Source organism: Sinocyclocheilus rhinocerous, unplaced genomic scaffold (genome assembly GCF_001515625.1).
Source record: "Sinocyclocheilus rhinocerous isolate Xijiao unplaced genomic scaffold, SAMN03320098_v1.1 scaffold3485, whole genome shotgun sequence".
NCBI classification, from domain to species: domain Eukaryota; kingdom Metazoa; phylum Chordata; class Actinopteri; order Cypriniformes; family Cyprinidae; genus Sinocyclocheilus; species Sinocyclocheilus rhinocerous.
Genome location: NW_015634078.1, coordinates 157,730 through 163,019, shown reverse-complemented (window position 1 = coordinate 163,019; position 5,290 = coordinate 157,730). Strand labels below are relative to the sequence as shown.

At 34.6% G+C, this 5,290-nt stretch overlaps 2 long non-coding RNA genes across 2 annotated transcripts; both read left to right on the top strand.

Annotated features, from left to right (window-relative positions):
• Positions 1-393: 393 nt before the first annotated feature.
• On the top strand, positions 394-1,472 carry LOC107745432 (uncharacterized). Its single transcript, XR_001640598.1, has 3 exons — positions 394-439; positions 755-862; positions 1,157-1,472. It is a non-coding gene; the product is annotated as an uncharacterized LOC107745432 (long non-coding RNA).
• A 1,049-nt stretch (positions 1,473-2,521) lies between these two features.
• On the top strand, positions 2,522-3,599 carry LOC107745431 (uncharacterized). The gene is made up of 3 exons (XR_001640597.1): positions 2,522-2,566; positions 2,882-2,989; positions 3,284-3,599. It is a non-coding gene; the product is annotated as an uncharacterized LOC107745431 (long non-coding RNA).
• Positions 3,600-5,290: the final 1,691 nt, after the last annotated feature.

Below are 5,290 nucleotides of genomic sequence, written 5' to 3'. Positions count from 1 at the left end.
AAAAAAAGTAGCATGTTGATTTGTCAGTCATGTGTCTTTCATGCGAGCTCTTACTAAAATTTAACCATGGTTTTATTATAGTAAAAGTGTAGTAACCATGTTTTTTTTGTGTAAAATAAACAAACAAACAAACAGCCTTCAAACAAACAAAACAGTAAATGGCAAAAAAAATTGTCTGTATGCTTTATAAAAGTTCACAATACTATTATGAAATACAATATAACATTACATGAATTTGGTTTCACCAGGTCAGATGTTAATTATTAACAGCTCAAACGCTTTCAGAACGTCTCGGCTAACCGTCGGTCTCGCGAACATCCGCCATATTTGTAGTTCTTTTTATTCGTGTCTGTAGTTCTAAACCAAATTAATCCTCCAAGCGTTGTGGGAAATATCAGCTGAGTGTGCGCGGATCCACACTTCGAAAAACACAGTTCCGGTAGTTTTGGCATACTCTTTTCAATTTACACTATGCTCTGAGACACATTCTGTTCGCACATACAAGACATTTTGCACATTGGGACACAGGGCTCCTCTCACTCACTCACAAGCCTCTTCTCTTTCTCTTCACGTTTCTATCATCCTCAGCTGGTTCTCTCTACAGACCCTAGTGGTGCATTTCCACATTGCATATAAAATTAGCAACATTCTCAACACAACACTCACACATTTTATTGACAGCTTTAATTTAAAATAAGGATTAGGACTGTTTGTATCAGCACAATAACATTACAGTAACATCTGTCATTATCAGCAACTCCACAAAGCTCCTCATCACCAGAAAAATGTGTGTCGTCCAGCTGTGCCTTGAACAATTCAACCGTAAAACACACTGAGGATCTCAGTACAGATCCAGCTACAGGTACGTCAGCTGTGATGTTTCAGACTCTTTGAATTTTTGTTAGTGTGTAGCCTATTTACCAGACTGATCTCTCATATCAACGGTGATATTGAATATTTCCTTTTTAAAAATCATGTCATATCTAAATCAGGTAATGCAAGGTTATAAAAAGTTGATTAAAGTCTAAAAATCACACTGATTGTTTTGTCCAAACACAGCCTAATATTACATATTAGTACATATTCATGGATGCTTGAGCTTTGAAAGAGACCCTAAATGCACAATTCGGATTCAGTGCTCTTTTTCTTTTTTTAGACTGTAGCTGCTGTTGTGATACTTTTGAAGCTGTGATCCGATTGGTCGTTGCTGCAGTGGTGGGTGTGGCTGCTGTTGCTGTGCATGGTTTATGACATCAGATCAACATGGGAACAACATGGAAGAGACTAGACCTTCATCAGACCCATGGAGGTCTCAGACCCAGGGTCTGCTGGAGCTAATAGCTGGGGTGATCGCCTGTGTTGTCTTTAGATGTTTTCATTAAATGGTCACTTCTGAGAATGTGTGTAAGGTCAACACCTTTAAGGACTGGCCACTGATAACTGTAAAATACAATGTATGCCTGACAGCACCACACAACACTCAGTAAAGAGTCCTGCTGAAGATACTCAAGAGTCTCCTGGTCTTTGCTTCTGTTTCCAGCAGTTGTAATGTGCTTCTGCTAAAATACATGCTGATAAATAGTTTCACAGGAATCTTAAGCATGCAGATATTTCTGTTTCTCTCTGCATAAATTTGGGTGAATGCTAAAAGTAAACTTATCAAACATGTAATTATATAAATATTTCAAAATAAATTTTAGCCATTTACTATTTTGAAATATATTTAAAAAATACACCTGATTTTTTTCTTCATTTTTTAGATAAATTAATTCTGATGAATGAAAATGACTTTCTGCAGTATTATTGTTCTGAACATGATTTTATGTGCATTTTGTATCATTCATAATTAATAAAAGTGATTTTTGCTGCATTTATAGTGATCCAGAATGTCACCTTGTGAATGATTTAGACTAAAGGTCAAACATCACTCACACACAAATCATCATGGGATGTGAAATTAATTCCTGTTATGTTTTATGAGTGATAGACATGTGATAATCTTTTTAAAAACTTCAGATTCAGTCATTTCAACTCAGTTGGAGTGCCAACAAGTGAACAAACATGGAATAACAAGGCCTTAAAAATGTAGTTTTTAAACACTCTGTATAATAATAATATTTAAATATTTCCATTATCTCCTAAAATCTATAATTTCCTAAATGAGTTATGTTTAATATTAATGGAACATAAAACATATAAATTGCAAATATGATATTACATTTTACCATTGATTTTTTTAATGCTTTCAGTTATGCAGCAACATGTCTCTCCTAATGCAGATGATATTGCTTTAGCTCCCCCTTCTGACTGAATATGGAAAACACATTCCGTTTTAAATGGCCTTTAAGAGCTGATGTGACAATTTCAACAATAACCATTTGCATATTAATTAACAAACATCTTGATGTGTATCACTTGTTTTCATTTTTTACAATATTATACCTACAATAAAATATTAATAAAGTCAGAAACTCCATTAGTTTACTGCTGATCTTCTTCATGAATGTATTGAAGCTGTCGATCAGCTGAGTGTGCGCGGATCCACACTTCGAAAAACACAGTTCCGGTAGTTTTGGCATACTCTTTTCAATTTACACTATGCTCTGAGACACATTCTGTTCGCACATACAAGACATTTTGCACATTGGGACACAGGGCTCCTCTCACTCACTCACAAGCCTCTTCTCTTTCTCTTCACGTTTCTATCATCCTCAGCTGGTTCTCTCTACAGACCCTAGTGGTGCATTTCCACATTGCATATAAAATTAGCAACATTCTCAACACAACACTCACACATTTTATTGACAGCTTTAATTTAAAATAAGGATTAGGACTGTTTGTATCAGCACAATAACATTACAGTAACATCTGTCATTATCAGCAACTCCACAAAGCTCCTCATCACCAGAAAAATGTGTGTCGTCCAGCTGTGCCTTGAACAATTCAACCGTAAAACACACTGAGGATCTCAGTACAGATCCAGCTACAGGTACGTCAGCTGTGATGTTTCAGACTCTTTGAATTTTTGTTAGTGTGTAGCCTATTTACCAGACTGATCTCTCATATCAACGGTGATATTGAATATTTCCTTTTTAAAAATCATGTCATATCTAAATCAGGTAATGCAAGGTTATAAAAAGTTGATTAAAGTCTAAAAATCACACTGATTGTTTTGTCCAAACACAGCCTAATATTACATATTAGTACATATTCATGGATGCTTGAGCTTTGAAAGAGACCCTAAATGCACAATTCGGATTCAGTGCTCTTTTTCTTTTTTTAGACTGTAGCTGCTGTTGTGATACTTTTGAAGCTGTGATCCGATTGGTCGTTGCTGCAGTGGTGGGTGTGGCTGCTGTTGCTGTGCATGGTTTATGACATCAGATCAACATGGGAACAACATGGAAGAGACTAGACCTTCATCAGACCCATGGAGGTCTCAGACCCAGGGTCTGCTGGAGCTAATAGCTGGGGTGATCGCCTGTGTTGTCTTTAGATGTTTTCATTAAATGGTCACTTCTGAGAATGTGTGTAAGGTCAACACCTTTAAGGACTGGCCACTGATAACTGTAAAATACAATGTATGCCTGACAGCACCACACAACACTCAGTAAAGAGTCCTGCTGAAGATACTCAAGAGTCTCCTGGTCTTTGCTTCTGTTTCCAGCAGTTGTAATGTGCTTCTGCTAAAATACATGCTGATAAATAGTTTCACAGGAATCTTAAGCATGCAGATATTTCTGTTTCTCTCTGCATAAATTTGGGTGAATGCTAAAAGTAAACTTATCAAACATGTAATTATATAAATATTTCAAAATAAATTTTAGCCATTTACTATTTTGAAATATATTTAAAAAATACACCTGATTTTTTTCTTCATTTTTTAGATAAATTAATTCTGATGAATGAAAATGACTTTCTGCAGTATTATTGTTCTGAACATGATTTTATGTGCATTTTGTATCATTCATAATTAATAAAAGTGATTTTTGCTGCATTTATAGTGATCCAGAATGTCACCTTGTGAATGATTTAGACTAAAGGTCAAACATCACTCACACACAAATCATCATGGGATGTGAAATTAATTCCTGTTATGTTTTATGAGTGATAGACATGTGATAATCTTTTTAAAAACTTCAGATTCAGTCATTTCAACTCAGTTGGAGTGCCAACAAGTGAACAAACATGGAATAACAAGGCCTTAAAAATGTAGTTTTTAAACACTCTGTATAATAATAATATTTAAATATTTCCATTATCTCCTAAAATCTATAATTTCCTAAATGAGTTATGTTTAATATTAATGGAACATAAAACATATAAATTGCAAATATGATATTACATTTTACCATTGATTTTTTTAATGCTTTCAGTTATGCAGCAACATGTCTCTCCTAATGCAGATGATATTGCTTTAGCTCCCCCTTCTGACTGAATATGGAAAACACATTCCGTTTTAAATGGCCTTTAAGAGCTGATGTGACAATTTCAACAATAACCATTTGCATATTAATTAACAAACATCTTGATGTGTATCACTTGTTTTCATTTTTTACAATATTATACCTACAATAAAATATTAATAAAGTCAGAAACTCCATTAGTTTACTGCTGATCTTCTTCATGAATGTATTGAAGCTGTTGAAGCAATTACAACCATTGAGCAAACTGTTGTTAAAGCAATAGAGAAGGGGAGGGAGAAGGGCACAAGCCTGTGAAATATCCACAATCTTTTCAAATATTTTGTCTTGAAACATCTACAGCTGAAGCAGATTTTTTAACAATCCATATGTTCATGCATCTGGATTTTGCATTTAGTTACATTTATTCATTTAGCAGACACTGTTGTCTAGAAAATATATATACCAGGCTTTTAAAAAACTACTAGATACAAATAATGAACTGGGTTATTTAGTGAATTTGCATTACAAAAAAAAAAAAAAGGTGACAAACATCATCCATGCCTGCTTGCTGGTGTTTCTGTTAAAGGGGTCATATGATGCTGCTAAAAAGAACATTATTTTGTGTATTTCGTGTAATGAAATGTGTTTATGCGGTTTAAAGTAAAAAAAAACACATTATTTTCCACATACTGTACATTATTGTTTCTCCTCTATGCCCCGCCTTTTTGAAACGCGTCGATTTTTACAAAGCTCATCGGTCTGAAAAAGCAAGGTGTGCTGTGATTGGCCAGCAACGGTCCTCCATAAAATGTGCTGCACACATCTGGATATTTGGGTTAAACTGTTCTGGAACAGTGTTGTAAATACAACTTAACCACTGATTT